General features: G+C 30.7%; 1 long non-coding RNA gene across 1 annotated transcript; it reads right to left on the reverse strand.

Annotated features, from left to right (window-relative positions):
- Positions 1 to 233: 233 nt before the first annotated feature.
- Positions 234 to 16,704, reverse strand: LOC145330990 (uncharacterized). Its single transcript, XR_013883602.1, has 7 exons — positions 16,642 to 16,704; positions 11,154 to 11,210; positions 9,369 to 9,447; positions 8,947 to 8,969; positions 8,183 to 8,237; positions 1,033 to 1,134; positions 234 to 626 (listed from the first exon to the last, which is right to left on the reverse strand). It is a non-coding gene; the product is annotated as an uncharacterized LOC145330990 (long non-coding RNA).
- Positions 16,705 to 17,390: the final 686 nt, after the last annotated feature.

Genomic DNA, 17,390 nt, shown 5'->3' on the forward strand with positions numbered 1-17,390 from the left:
TGGCCATTTTGTTTTTTTGGTTGGACTTATTTTTTATTATCAGCTGTAGCTAAGGTTATTAACTTGAGAGATGTTTCTTCAACATTACACAATTTTTATAAAAAATATAACAACACAAATATTTAGTTTTCATTTCAATAATTGATTATATTATAGGTACTGTAAGATTGTAAATGTCATTTTAAAAATTTGCTAGAAAAATTAAATATAATTTAAAATATTTTTGGGGATTATAAGAACGTCAGCCTAAATTTGTAAAAGACCTAACCTCCAGCTGTTTTTTCAGGGAAAAAGGAACATTAAATATTTTTTTTCCTACGTATATTTTCAAAAGTATGACTGAAAAAAGGTTGACCTCAAAAAAGGTTGACTGAAAATTTCTATCAGTCGACTGTTTAGCTTTTGTGAACTGGGCTATTGTGTATATAAGAATTTTTAATAAATCCAATTCAAAACAAATTTTTGTCAATCAAATGCAACATGTTTTAAATAGAAAATAGTCGTGTGTAAATTTAAAAACAATTGTTCAATGTACAATTTTATAAAAAGAACAAAAAGGTTCAAAAATATACTAATACATTTTCCAATTAAATGATGATAGCTGTGTCATTATATGCCAATTGAACCTGAAAAATAAATCTAAATTAATATTTTTTTTGAAAAATGTAAAAAAAAAAAATTCCATACTCTATAATCTGTATCCAGACAGATGGCTAAGCATAAATTTACTGTGAGTCAACTCTTTACTTGCTGATTCAAAATTCAAGTAAAATAATTGTTAAGTTCAGGTGTTTTATTGTTTAGAATTTAACTTTTTTGTCTCTTTTATCCTGTATGAGAAAGGATAGGATTATGTCATTGTTTTTAGTTCAAATTCAGGGATTGAAAATTAAAGATTAGTTGTTTGTCAGATAACAGAATGTTATAGTAGTCTGCCTATAAAGAACAGAAAAAATTATACAAGATAAACCAAAATAAAATTCAGCGGTTAAAAAAATCATATGGGTAATAGAAAGGTATATGTCAATTTACCTGTATCTGTCCTGTCTGTCCTGGATGTCCAGAAATGACAGCTCCCACTGTTGCAGAGGCCAGAGGATCTCCAGGTACTGATATGTCAGATTCTAACCCATACTAAAATAGAAAGATATTTTGTATTTGAGTATTTATAGATTAATACTTTTACAGGTACTTATTTCTTATATTTAATGTTTTGGGCCATTTTTTTTTTGATAAAACAGAAGATGAAAAGATTAAAACAGATGTTCACCCATTTTTTAAAAAACTTCTTTAAAAAAGAAGAATAATTAAATATTTTATAGGTGAAGTAAATTCATTATTATTTCAATGTTAAGTATTTTGATCTTAAAGAACATTTCAAAGCTAGGAAAGATTTTTTAAAAATTCAAACTAAATTAGTTAAATCTAACAAAGGAAAAAGACAAATTTCTTGTTTGATGAATCAAATTCTAAATTTCTACACATATTTGTACTAGTCTCAGTAAAATATATATAAAAGAAGGTGTCTTAACTTTTATTTTATAGCTAGTCGGTGTTTTTAGTAAGTAGTAGATGTAAAATTTTCCATAGAATTTAGATATGGAATCGTTTTTTTTTGTAGACCTCTTATTTTTTAAGCAAATTAAGTTTTTTTAAAAAAAATTAAGTTGGTTTTTAAGGTACTAAAACACAACAAACAGAAAAGAAAAAAATTGCCATTATGAACAAAAATAGTAAGATCTTTAATTTGACACCTTACATTTTTAATTTTGTTGAGTAATTATTGAAAAAAAAAAATATTTTTGAACCCACAAGAATAAAAACTTTGAACTTAAATATATCATTCCACAGGCATAAGAATTAGATGTTTATTTATACTTTTAGAATGAAAAAAAAAGACAAATCCATTCTAAGCAAAATTGAAATAAAAAGTTTATAAAATAGTAAATAAACTACAATAAAAGAAATTATATGAAAATATTATATTATATTATACAGGCAACCATCTTAAATCCTTGTTTTGAGAATAAAAATTAGAAGGGGGTAAAGTGGGGGTGTAATAAGTGTTGCCTGTAAATATAATATGTTAGGCTATTTTTATTTTTTTATTTCTTTTACTTTTTTTCAATTTTCCTTACAATGGATTCGTAATATGTTTATGATTCTAAAGGTATTTATGAACCCATATTTTTTATGCCTGTGTTAGGATATGTTTATGTTCAAAGTTTTGATTAAACCGAGGTTTAAAAAATCGATTTTTCAATAATTACCTGACAGAATTCAAAAAGTAAGGTGTTAAATTAAAGATCTTACTATTTTTGTTCATAGTGGCAATTTTCTTTTTTTTGTTGCATTTTAGTACCTTAAAACCGACTTAATAAAAAAAACTTAAATTACTTAAAAATAAGAGGTCTACAAAAAACGGATTGCATATCTAAATTCTATGGAAAATTTTACATCTTCTACTTACTAAAAAACACCGACTAGCTATGAAAATAAAAGTTAAGACACCTTCTTTGTATTATTTTATTTTCTGATATAAAATAAATTAATTTCAGTTTCAAAGGAAAAAGTATTTTCCCTTGGGGTGTCTAATAATGTATATTAAAACCTTGTCATAACATATTACATGCTTATGTAAGTAAAATAGTTAGAATCACGTGTACGTTTGCAAAGTTTTTTAGAAGAGTAGATGCTGCTTTGGGTGGCTTAGGGTAGCTACGGAAGATGGAGACTTAAGCTGGCTGCGGCTAAGACCAGCTATGGTTAAGGGTGTGCTAGGCTAGTGAGAATAAGGTTGGCTGATTTATCCTCCAAACTACCAGATTCTACGTGTGGTTGTGACTGCTATTTCAATATTGTATAAGCTGTTTGAATGAATATTACAGTGGCTCAAACAGCTTGTAAGCTGTGGATGACACTAAGTAGGTGTAATGCTTGGATGGCCTATGAAACCGTGCGATGACCAAAGATATGTGGATTTCAGTTAATGTAAAAGACAAAAGCGGCTAAAATGCTTCCTAAAAGCAGTCCGACCATCATGGATGTTTGATACTTAATTATGCCTTTTAATGATGGAAACAATAACTAAAAATTCAGCTGTCTATCTTTTATAGGAGCTGAGAAAATCACATTTCCTCCTAAAACGTTTCTGACGAAAATACAGACGGACAGATGAAAAAAAAAATAATTTGTAACTTAAGATACATAATTTAGTTTGAAATCAAAGTTAAAGTAAATTTGAAGAAAATTATGAAATTTATCTTATTATGAATAAATTTTAACTTCTTAACTAATAAAATTGAAAAGTTTTATATTAAATTTAATTTAACAGATAAAAGGACAGGAAAAATATTCTAAAAAATATCTAAAAGTCTTTTCACACTTTTACACACTTTTCCAGTTCTAACAGCAGTTTTGTAAGCCCTAAGGGGCCAATGGCGCAGAACTGGTTTTAATCCAGTAGACATTAATCGGTTTCGAGCCATACTGGAAAAAAATGTTATACAGTTTTTAAATTCTTGTACAATTTACCTAATTTTTTTAAAGTGTTTTTAAAAGACTTAATTATTCTTTTATTGTCAATTGTTATTTATAGAAAAGTACTATTTAATCAGATCTAATGAATATTTTATATTTATATTTTAAAAGTATTAACAGAAGATATATTAAGGAATCAAGGAAAATTACATCCACAAGTAACAGAGCTTGGTAGAATAATATCTATCCTTCAGTTATCTTATGAACTAGGATGACAACATCCATAAAAGTAAATCTCTAGTATTAGAATCAAACATAACACAATTGGTTATAAATTTGTTGCAAAATTGGTGTTTAAGGACATGTTTACTTACATTTTTAAGTTCAAGTAAAAAAATTTAAATAGTTGCATGCTCGAAATTGACGTATGGACGTTCTGAATATGATAATAGAGTTGCTACGCTTTTTAGATAGTAACTAACTGTTACAGGAATTATCATGCAAAGTTTAAAATTGACAGGACAGTTTTATCATCCTAAATTACAGGTACAGTTACTTTTCTATTCAGATTTTTATCGTTTTTTACCCAATCCATTTCTAGTCATCTGACTTTCCTTTCAAGATTGTTTATCTAGATATAAGCATCTGTCTTTAGGTAATGCGAGAAAAGCCATTCATATCTCATGTCAAAATATATTAACATCTGATTATTATGTTCACATTCATGTACATTAACAAGATTGAAAACAGTCATATTGGCGTAGATGTATTGCATAGTCAAATCTATATGATATGACCTAATTTCAAAATAGTGATTTCTACAATACAAAGTAGAAAGATGTTTGTCTGTCCGTGTATCCGTCTGTCTGTTTAATCCTTGAAAATCCCCAGTATTCCCCCTTTAAATGGCCATCACTAAATCTTGCTGTCTACTACATTAACAGTAAAAGACAGAAGAACGTATATACTTACTTATAATTATAGAGTAGATATGCTATTAACTAATTAAGGTTGATTGACAGTCTTCATTAATATGTAAATCCTTATATAAAAGTAACAGGATGTCTGTATGTCTTGTTGTTTATACTTAAGAATCTCGGTAACCACTGAACCGCCTTAATTCTCCCTTACAGTGCAGTGTAGCGTCTCATAGGTTCTGCGAAGGTTTATAACTATTTTGGGGGAAGGTACCACTACCTTGAAAGTGTGAAGAAAAGCGCCAGATATTCTTTGGGTATTTTCCATTTAAACCTTTCTATATATATAAAGTTAATAAAATTATTTCTCCTAAATGTTATCCCTCTAGAATCTATAAATAGAGTTGAGGTTAATTAATAATGTATATCTCTGTGCTTGCTTGGTTAAAAAAGTAGTTAAATATTTTTCCAATATTTTATATTAAAACCTATACATATTTATTATATAATCATATATTACAGGGTGATTCAAGATAAATCTTAACTAAAGGTATTTTATAATGAATGTTAAAGCCCTTTTTAAAAGTATTTTCTTTTCATTTTTATCCATACAATAGATTTACAGCTAACTCCCCAAAAAATGAAGGACCCTTTTAATAGCAGACGTAAATGAATTTCATTAAACTGAGCTTTCTTATTAAACTGTTAGAAGAAGTGGCGACAATTTATCTATAAGAAATTTATCAAACATTTTAGTTTACATTTTGATTGTTGTTCTCTTGCATGGACCTTGACAATGTTTTGATTATACATAGAAACTTGAAATTTTACTTTATTTGCTATCAGCTGATTTCCAAAGATCCAATAGAAAATCGTCACAGGGTCTATGCCTTATAAGTTATTGACATGTTACAAAAGACGTGACGTGCACAGAGATTCACCAGGGGGTTGTAGTGAAATCATTAACAACCAACAGATCAAAATTAGTGACCTTTTAGATAACCTTTTTTGGGAATCACACTGTATAGTTCATAAATACTTTTTGTTATTAAAAATGGTTTCGTCATAGTTTAAAATTTCGTGGTATTTCAATATTTTCAAGTACAAACTATTTTAATCTATCTATAATACAAAGTAGAATGATGTCTGTCCGTCCGTCCGTCTGTCTGTCTGTCTGTCTGTCCGTCCCTTAAGATCTCGGTAACCACTGAACCGATCGGATTCTACTCTTCAGGGTATATACCTACTAGTCCTGTGGTGGTTTTAGGCTATTTTCTTGGGGGGGGGGGGGGGTGACACCCCCACCCCCCCCCAAAAAAAAAAAAATCCCCCCCATTTTTTTTTTTTGCTGAAGATTTCCTTGGTCCTTTTACGAATTTTGCCAAAATAAGCCGCTAGTTATACAAAAAGTATTATTATTTTTCATTGCAATGCAATGTATGGATTAAAAATAATGTAAAAATGTACTTCTTTTAAATGTACTACTAATTTTGATTTTAAACATTACTATGTTATAAACTAAAGTCCTTAGCACCATGCAGCTCTGCATAAGAAAATTTATCCAAAAGCCTTCTCAAAACTTTATTCTAAAAATCAATTAGCCCAAAAATTATCTCAGTAACAATGTGAAGTTTCTATAAAATGGAGAACTCAACCGGTTCACTAATTATTGAAATCTTAATCTACAGAGAGAAAATAACTTACTACTGTAATAGGAGATGTCCCCTGGCTGGTATATATGATACCTACTAAAACTGCAAAATTATTCAATTTTTATCGATTTTCAACTAAACAGCGTTCATAAAAAGTGGTTACAACTAATAAAATATCGACATCAATAGCATTTTCGAATATGTATTAACAGAACGGATGCTCATTTGAAAGAAAAATCCTTCAAAAAATAGCTGTCGACTATTTTAAATACCATGTGAGAAAACCATGGTGCGTTATAGAGTAGCTTCACTACTAAAGACTATAGATAGACGATTCTTGAAAGTAATAGTCAGTCATTTTAAAACTCATATTATGTCTGATTAATCAATATTAAAACAAGGGTGACAACATAAGTAACAAAGCACAAAAAGATACTTTTTATAGTGCATATGTATAAAAAATGACGTCATACTGGCCTACCACTGGTCAGTTAAACTGTATCTGGCCTGTATCGGTATCTTTTTTTATTAGAAAATCACATTTCCCCATAGCTATACAGACTGACGGAAAGAGAACGTGAATTATAGAGTAGCTTTGCTGCTAAGAAAATGATAATAAATCTGGTAATCTAAATCTAATGTCATGATGAAGAAATGTCTTAATAAAAAAAGATAAAGAGTGGTATTCACAAAGAAGAGAATTATTAATCAAATTTCACAATCTCCTTAAAAATAAAAACTAATGCACTTCTTCCTCGTTGGATCTCATTTACAATATATCGTAAAAAGTGCTTTTATAATATAAAGAAATACTGTTTGGATCATTTGAAATAAGCTTAGCAGTAAAGTGCCTTAGGGGGTAGTCTCCCACCCTCAAGCAAAATTAAGGAGAAGGTATGGTCCCATCACACAGAACCTAGTAATAGTGTCTAACTTTTTATCTGCGTGACGTAACAAAAATCCATCTCTTTTTTAGGGGTTTCCTTTCCCACCTCCCTTCTCATCCTTCGATTTTTGTTACGTCACAATGATAAAAAGTTAGACACTATTACTAGGTTCCATCACACAACACAACTCTAGAACCCCCATGTCTGGGGTTTACAGCTTCCTAAAACAGCCAAGTGCCGTATCAAGTTAAAAAGGTCATAACCCCCCCCCCCTTAAATTTATGGTAATGGGCCGGTTTAAGAATAGTAATTTCTTTCATCGAATTATAAACGGCTTTCCGCGGATATAGAATGTACAATTATATGATTAAAACCAGTTTTTTTTATTATTTTCTATATTCGTAGAAAGCTGGACATAATACGATGCTAGACATAGTTTTTTCGTATGGATGAGAACCGGTTCCTATCCACCGGATTCGAATAAAAACAAGAAAAATTATTTCATTATCCAGTGTCGTCTCCCTAGATCTCTAAGTATTATGCAGATTAATATTTTTCTAAGAATACAATACAACTAATCTATGAAACAGAGATGACAAAAAAACGGATAAGCCTGGCAAATTAACTATTTGGTTTCAATCATATTTTTAAAACCGAAGCTTTTGCTATAATTAGGATCGGCCGTCCATACGTCCGTCTGGAACGGATAGCTATTTTCGTTAATTCAAGCATGTAAGAATTGTCCTATCAATTTCAGACTTTGTATGATGATTCCTGTAGTAGTTAGGTACCATTTAGAAAGCGTAGCAACTCTATAATCATTACCAGAATGTCCGTATGTCCATGTTAAACATGTTGATTTTTTAATTTTTTTAACAACAAATTTTTATGTTATCTAAAAATCCGATTGATCTGATTTTTGGTATACTCAGTAAAATAATATGAGCGAAGCAACTCTATAATCAAGTCCTAAAAATGTAAGTATGTCCATAAACATTATCCTAAATCAAGCAGTTTTTCAACAAATTTAATTACAATTTTTTCTTCGACTCTTATACAATTATATTTTGATTATTCAGTTCTGACTATATATTTACAAGTGTTAATGTCGGTTTGCCCTACCGTTTCAGAGTTTCGCTTTTAAGGATGTTGCAATCCTTGTTTTTAAATGAATTTAATATCAACTTCAAAATTAGCAAAGATATAATCAATGATAGAGTAGCTTTGCACAATAAAATGTATTTACCTTAACAGCAAATATTGTGATGATTACTAAAATTGGAAGAATTATAACCATAGGTCTAGAAAAATAAACATTACATCTTTATAAAAGACTAGCGACTTCGCCCCTAGAGGCCTCTAGTGAAACTTTCAATCTTTTTTTATATTCAAAATATGTAATAATGTACAGGCGGACAGACAGTCATGGGTTAATTATAAAGAAGCTTTGTTAATAATTTTAATTAAATATTCTGCTTGAAAAAATGTGCAAAGACTAAAAATACTTCCCAGTAAAATATTGAATATTAAAATTCGTTACAAAAAGTATGAAATTTTATTTTAGAAGTATGAAAACATCCATTAATGCGGAGCTTATCATTTCAGACAATTGGACAGACAAACATTAACAAGTATTTCTTGATAGTATTTTTGATTTTATTTAATTTGTTGTTGTGACAGCTTTGATAATTTGAATTATCTGATAGTCTTTTTTTAAAGCTCTAATGTAAAGAAAACGATATTAAACAATTTTACATTTTTTTAATAATTAATTTTTAATCAAATGTTCAATTCTTCCACTTATTCAATTATAGCGAAGATTTCTTTGAAGAGTAAATTTACCCCCCCCCCCCCCCTGAAACTTCTCGAGACATGTAAGAAGTTCCCCTTGAAAGAAGCTTCCTATTGATCCAGCGGTGAGCGAAGTCTTTTGGTACAAGAACACAGACAGACACACAAACATCCGGTTACTGTATTTTAAAATTAACTTAACGATGTATTATAAATTTCCTGAATATTTTTCTAATGCAGACTCCTGAAGTAATTATACACTTGTCAGACTAAAATTGTTGTACAAGACAAAAAATTATTTGGTGAAGAAAATAAAAATAAGTCAAATTATTTGTTATTTTTTGTTCAAAAATCCCTTTCAGTATTTCAAAGCCCCAATGCACAAAATGAGTTCCAATATTGAATCTTGATTGGTTGGTTCAAACTTTTTGAATGAAAATCTAAATTTTAAGAACGAGTATATTTTTTTCTGAAACCAATGAACTGATTAAGTCCTGCAAAGGTAATCTTTTTATAGGTCCTGTAAGGTTTGAAACTATTTTTTTTAATTCTTAGGCTATTTTGTCACCTTCCCCTAGATGTTAGGAGCGCAGCCACTAGTAAATAAAAGTGTTTAAATTTTGTTGACAATTGTATAATTTTCCTGTATTAATGACGAGACTGCCCCTTCCCCCCAGCTCCACTCCGTCATCATCCCCATCATCCAGTCCATAGTCCATACTAAATACAAATCAAAATAGTAACGGACCTAAAATAGATCCTTGAGGAACACCTATGTTGATATATTTCATATCAGACGTTTCATTGTTGGTGTAAACAAATTGTTGTCTATTTGCTAAATAATTTTTAAGCCATATAAATTCTGTACCATTGATTCCAAGCTTAGAAAGTTTAGCAAGCAAGATTCTATGAGAACTGCAATCAAAAGCTTTTTGTAAATCATTATAGATAAAGGAGATCTAGATGATCACCCTGGCCCCATAATCCAGTCCATAGTCCATACTAGAAAGATATTTCTATTAATTACCTCATATGTACCAAACACTAGGGGTAATAGATTAAGTAAGTCCCATCAGACAACCGACTCTTTGATGGCACAACCTTTGTCTTGAAGTCCTAACTGTGCTTGGTCATGAGTTGCTCCTTTTTAGGTCATGGCATTACCTCTACTCTAACTATAAATGGCGCATAAAAATTTTAACGTCTTTAGAGATTCGAACCAATCACCTCCCCGATATTCTAGCAGGGAAACAACTTAGTTTAATTTTTGTTATACAAGCTTTATGAAAATCCGCCGCCGTTCTTCCACCGACTGTGGCAGCTTTTAGCTGCCAAGTACAAATTCTGCCGCCGAGATTTATATTTTGTATGTAAGTAAAATTTTGTATAGCCTTGTTTATCAATTGCTTTGCTAATGTCACGCAAATTCAGCAGAAACTACTTAATTTTCTCTAATTTTTTTGATGAAATAAAATAAATAAATACAATTTACTGAATAACGGTCTATGTCAACTTTATTTTTTAGCTATAAAAATATATTAAAAGATAATTGAATTATTAATAATAAAAAAAAATTAAAGTGGAGTAAAAAACAGTTTAAGTAAAACTAATTTTGAAAGAACAATGAAATATTGTTTTAAATATTTAATCTATTGATTGAAAGAATCTACAATTTAATTACTATAAACTTCTCTAAATAAAAGAAAAAAAATAATGAATATTACCAAAAATAAGTAAAAATAAATCTACAAATATTGTTGTAAAATACAACAAGCCACTTAAATATTAGCAAAATATTTATAATTGCTACTTATTTCATTTATAGAATTAAAACTTTTAGGAAAATAAACACTGGAGAAGATTTCTAAAATCATGCATTATTTGTTAGTTTTGAGTTTTTTATTTAGAGAATTTTTTCAAAGGTAAGTCGAGCACATAATCCTCCCCCTTTTTTGATGTTAGATAAGAAATAAGGGTAGATAAATTTGGCAGTGTTGCTAGATTAGGTAAGGTTAAATTGGGTAAAGGGACCACAAATTAAACCACGCAGGGTTATGGCCCACCGCAGGGGTTTATATAACAAATACCCACCTCTCCTATTTTTTTGAAAATAAGCAGGACGAGGTGTAGGTGCCCGCTGGGCACTTTCAGGTAAAACACCAAATGTTAAAAGAGGGAGGTGACATTGAACTTCAATTTACCCTGGTACCCAAAGTTTTATAACGACTTTATCTTATTTATTCACTCAAGTAAGTTTGTTGAATTTATATTGATTGGATCTAACAATTCTAATCTACAGAAGGTGCAATTTGGGCCCTTGCTGAATCATTTGGGATGTTTTCAATTTATCCACCATTGTCTTATCCCTTACCATCCCTGGTATAAATGCGCAAAATAAAATCATATTGCCACATACATAATAATACCTTTAAAACTTGTTCAAGAGTTCTTTCTCTTGGAAAACCAGCACTTTCCAACAAGATCTAAAATTAAATAAAAGGATTAACTCTTCCTCAAAGAAGATAAAGTATAGAATAGTATTCAGGTAGAATATTCTGCAGAGCATAAAGTTGACCAATAATTGTAATTGACCAATGGTAAAATTTATACTAGATAGACTAAATGAGTTATTTAAATGTGGATTAAAATTATTGGTTAAAACGTTTGAACACTCAAATTAATGAGCCAACCAATAAATATTTCCTAAAGTCCCCAAAGTCGTTAAGCCAACGGATAAGAAAACGTTATTATAAAACTCTCTCTGATTTTGTACAGTTAAGTTATGTTGCTGCATCAGTATGTTACACAATTGACATAAATTTATAAAGTTTAGTGAAAAAAAAAGTTTCTTTGTTTTATTTCAGCTTTAGTTCTTAAGTTTTTCCTTATTGCCATTTTGTAATTTGTGTAAACTGTCAGAACATCAAGAAATGTTATGTACACAAGAAGTGTAGCAATAAGACGAAAAAAATGTATAACAGTAAATTTGTATACAAATAAACATACAGCGCTTGGATGAAGGGGACATTGGGCTATTTATTACACTAGTCCCCAAAATTTTATAATAACGTTTCCTTATTTGTTGACTCAACAATTTTGGGGACTTTTAGTATAATTTGATTAGTTTGATTCTTAAGTTGAGTGTCCACTAATTTCTACCACTAATTGTAATGAACAGAAGGGGTAATTTTGTGAATCATCGTTTGGGATGGACATCAATGTATTGGCCATTGTCTTATACCTACCATACACCTGTAAGTTACAAACACACAGAATAACATATTTCTATAGTTTTGTACGCTAATAAAACACATAAATCCTAAATAAGTCTGTCTAACTGTCTGATATATAACAAAATTGGCCTAATTATTCAGATAATTACAGTTTTCAAATGTCATTTCAGAAAGAAAATTAAAGCAGGGGAGTAGTTAATATTGTTTTTTTACTATTTTGTGTATTGTTGACATTAACAAAGTGTTTGGTGTCTTTTAAAGATATTATTTGAAAGACAACAAGAAATATTTGCTGTACTGTATTAATCTTCCAATACTGTCATGAAAGCAAAGCTTTCCCCTATTGCACATCAGGGAGAAAGAGGGTATTGGACTGAATATTACACTAGTGTCCAAAGTTTTATAACAATGTTTTCTTATTCCTTAGCTTTAAACAAGTACTTTATCAAATTTTGAATGGTTAGTTCACTTACTTGAATTTCCAAATGTTTTAACCAATTGATTTAGTATACAGATGGGGTATTTTAGTTCATATCATTAGGGTCGTACATAAATTTATCGACTATTGTCGTATCCCTTTAGATTCCTGGATTTCCAATAATGTCATCCAAAAATTTCCACAAAGATTGATTATAATTGACAGACCAGTTAAATGTCAGCAAATTATTTTCTACATTTTTCTAAAATCTAAGCTTTTCTACAGGTAGGGTAGGGCCGTCCGTCAATAACGGATATCTCTTTTCGTTTGATTTAGGTATGTTAGGATTGTCCTATAGATTTGAAACTTTAATTGGTGATTCCTGTAACAGTTAGGTACGATTTAGAAAACTTAGCAACTCTATAATTGTTACGAGAAAGTTCATTTAAAACATTCTACTTTTTTAAAAACGTTTTTTACTATAATTTTTTTAAAATATAATTGTTCTTCTGATTTGTGAACTATAACAACAAGTTACAATATCTTTAAAGAAGCCTAAGAAGTCCTAAAATTTTAAGTTTGTCCTAAAACAAAAGCATGTATTTATGCAATTTTGAAGCAAGTATAATAATATTTAAAAATGTATATTCACTTCGATTTTACGGATGTTGTCATCTTTTTTTTAATGTTTGACGTTTTATTTCTTCTTTAATTATCTTGCTATGGTAGCGTAGCTAACGCATTTCCAAATGTCATTGGTTTCCTTGATACTAATAAAGGGGATACTTGTAGCTACAACCCCTCACCCCCCCCCCCCCCCTAGAAGCCTCTGAGATACCTGAGAGAAGATGTGGGAGGGGAGGAGTTGACACTCCCCTTTTGATTTTGCTTTCAAAGAAAATGTATTTTTTTTGGAAGGGAAGGCAGTTTTTCTAGATTTAAACCTTCCATTTGTCTTTAAGAAGCTTCATCGAAAAGGAGAACCATATCCATTCAGACAGATAGACACACTCATCCTGCTACTTTTATACATGGATGATATTTCTACTGAAGAACTGATTTTTACTTCAATAATGTAAATTCGAGATAGGCTTCTTATTTTTTTGTGTGTAGTTTCTTCTATATATCTTCTACTTTTTAAAAAATTAAATTAAATTATATTTGGGTACTTGAATTTGATAAATTGGTTCATTATGTAATTTTGTGAATCATGAATGGGATTGCTCATCCCATCGGCCACATTCTTATCCTTTTATATCCCTGTAAATTCTAGAGTAGAATTGCATATTTAATAATTTTTCTGGAGTTAGATGGTCACAGGTAGAAACTTTCCATTAAACATTTATCAATTCAATAATGCAGTGTTGCGGAGCCGGGAGCCGCCATATTTAGCTGGAGCCGTAATTTTCGTTAAAAAACGGCTCCGGACTAGATAAATAAAGAGATTTTTAATAAATTATAATTTGGTAACACTGTTATGTCATGTGCAAATGCCCCTAATAAGTTTTTCAAGTCCATTTTTATCAAAAATTGAACTTTTAAAACTTTCAAAAGTCAAAAATAGACGTGGGAAAAAAAATCTGTCGAGTTTTTTCTTGATTTTAGGTCGGAGCCGGAGCCGCCATCATCACCGACGGCTCCGCACCAAAATCAAACGGCTCCGCAACGCTGCAATGATGTTTTACTAAAGTTTTCAACCAGGGCTAAGCAGCCAGGAATAAGGTATAGCCAACAAGTGAAATAAATATAAAATAATATTTGGGGGGCAGATAAAAAGGTCGTTAATTCTACAAAGTGTTGCACTCCAAAGACAGATGAAAATCACGTATAGGTTTCATGATTTTTTTTGAATTAATTTCGTTGTTGGTATTAGCTGACAGTAAGGACTTTTGTAAAGAACAGACTGCGGGTCGTAATAAAGGATTGCTCGCTGCTGGCAGATAAAAATTGATGGCTGAAAATAATCTTGCAGCTTTATATAAAAAATGCCGATTGTTTTATTCTTTTTAAATTAATAGAATTTTAAAGGAAAGAAAATTTTAACATAGGATTGAAGAAATAAAAGGAATATTCATTTTACATATATTCAGGGCGACCACCGCCTTTTTGATATTAATATTGAAAATAACGTACTACAAAAAAGTTACAATGAACACAATAACGTACATTTTTTGAAAAAATAACGTACAATAACGTACCATAAAACCTATATCTATAATACAAAGTAGAACGATGTCTTTCAGTCTGTCTGAAACTTAATATCTCGGTAAACGATGAACTGATTGGGATCTATTCTTCAGGGAAGGCTATATTATCTGGGGGAAAGCCCCCCCCCCTCACAAGAAACCAAAAGAATTTTTTCTTTCTTTTTGTAAACAAAAATAAATAACACATAAGTGAAAAAGTCTCCTACTCATTTTTTTCTCGCTTTTTCTTACAAATTACTAAAGGGGGACTTCCCAATACCTCTTGGGGCAAAGCCACTAGCAATAATAGAAAGTAGTATACATTATATAAGTTATTGGATTCAAATTAAGGAAAAAACCCTTGAACTATAAAATATCAACATCATACCTAAGTATTCTACGTTTCAATCTAAAAAAAATCACAGTTGTTTAATTTTCTCATTTACATAATTTATATCATGTAAAAATATGGGAAGACATAATTAAAAGTTGTAAATTACATTAAATCATTAAATGTCACGCGAAGCGCGCCGGAAATTTTTCTACCCCCCTGAATTCTGTTTTGGGTGTTAACTACCCCCCCCCCCCCTTAATTACCTCCCCAAAGAAAATTTACCCCAATTTAATCATGTAAATAGTAGGTACCAACTAATAATGAGGTTTACATTCATTTTTTTAAGTACTAGCAGCTACGCCCCTAGAGGCCTCTAGGGGCACTTGAAGAGGAGGGAATTGAATTGGATAACCCAATTTCTTAATTTAGATTTTAAAGAAAAAGTCAAAAAAAAATTTTAGGGGGGGGGATTTTTTTCTAGGGGCGAATTCTCTTGGGAGGGTGGGAAGGACGTGGTACCCTCCCCCAAAATAGTTATAAACCTTACCGGGACCTATGAGAATCTACCTTGTTAAGGAGAACCCGATCGGTTCAGCGGTTAGCGAGATCCTTTGTAACAAACAGACAGACAGACGGACATCGTTCTACTTTGTATTATAGACGATTAAATATTCCAGCATCTTCGCCCATAGCCTCTAGGGGCATCGCCCAAAGAGGTATTGTAAAGTTTTTTTTTAGAGGGAGTTCCCCACCTCACTTACTTGTTATATTTTACAAAAAGAAATGAGAGCACAGCATTTTACGAAATTCCGCACTGTGATTGGCTGAAGTTCGGCGCACTATTGAAATGATTTAAAGATCCAGCTCTGATAAGGTTTGTAACTCGTTTAGAGTAATTTTTTTTATATTTACTGAAATGCTTGATTGAGTTCATTTTTTTTTATTTTGTGGAAGCTTCACTATGAAGTCATAAATCCCAGGATAAATTTGTAAAATGGCGCGCGAAGCGCGCAGAATTTTTTTTGGTAGTTTTTATGAAATACAAATACATTAATGATTACTAATACTAATCATACATTACAGAAAAACGTACAATAACGTATGCTGAAATGTTCATATTGTACACAAAAATCAATAACGAACAAAAACGTACCAAAAAACCTAAAAGTGGTGTTCAATATGAACATAACGTACATAGTGGTCACCCTGTATATTATAAAAAAGTTTCCGCGGATAGAAAAATGATCAGATAAATTCCAGTTTAGTTGAGCCCAAGTTGATTTTATAATTTTATTTCATTAATTTAGGAAAATTGTTCATAATGCGAAACGATACTTGCTTTTTCAGTATGGCTTAGAACCAGTTCTATATTCTAACAAGCGGGTATTAATCGGTTTTGAAGCCATACTGAAAGAAAATCTTGTTTAAGTAAATTTATGATTCCAACAGACCAAATGCCTTGTATACTTTAAATCAATTCTGGGATCTAAAATGACAGACACTCAATCAAACTAGTACTTCATTTTACAAAGGGAACAATAGCTTTCACAAAATTCCGTAAAGTTGTGAGTAAGATTCCAGTCAAATGCGCTTATTAGGTCAAACTTTTTTTAAATATGCGTTTAATTATACTATGCGTTTGGTCAACATTAAGAATAGTTAGACTTAATAAGCGCATTTGATTGAAAGCTTGCTCACAATTTTACGAAATATTGCGAACGCTACTATTCCCTTAAAATTCACCTGTGCTCTCTGTATTGAAGATAAATGAGAACTGGGATGCTAAAATCTTCACAAATCTTTTCTATGATGAAAGAGTAGTCTCCTTTCCGAGATTTTTTTATAGCAAAAAGTTACAGTTGAATTCTAAGCTTATAATATACTGTAACAGCCCTGTAGTATTGTTTATAAAACCTATACTGTCTGAGTAGATATATGTGTGTGAGTATGACTTTTTGGATAAGAATATTCCGTGAGGTAGAGGATTTTTCTCTTTTGCAAAGGTAGAGACAGCTTTCTCATCATCCAATAATGAATATATTATTACTTGGATCTTACACCAGATTTTCTTGTTATCTTAATTGAGTGAAACTTGCAGCAGGCTAAAATAACAATTTCCCCTTTCCACCTCCTTTATCACTCCCATACTACTGGATTAACGAACCGACCAATAAATGAGTTCCAAGTTAGCAAGCTAAATAGATGACAATTTATCCAAGTTTATTCTACATCCATTAAGCTAATATACAGAAATAAACTCTGAATAGTTCTTCTTGCATTTTATGACTGCTTATTTTTACTTGTGGAAATTCTTATTTGACTTTTTAAAATAATTTGTAGTCAGCTTTAGCATGCAACAGTTGAAAATGACAAAAATTTGATTCCGTTATTTCCTCTTATACGAATTTTGCTTACATATCTGAGTGGCGGTACTAAAGTAATTATGGTATGCCGTAACAGCAGACTTGTATCCTTATAATAAAGTAGCAGGA

Source organism: Acartia tonsa, chromosome 11 (assembly GCF_053477335.1).
Source record: "Acartia tonsa isolate MP-2025a chromosome 11, ASM5347733v1, whole genome shotgun sequence".
Lineage (NCBI taxonomy): Eukaryota > Metazoa > Arthropoda > Copepoda > Calanoida > Acartiidae > Acartia > Acartia tonsa.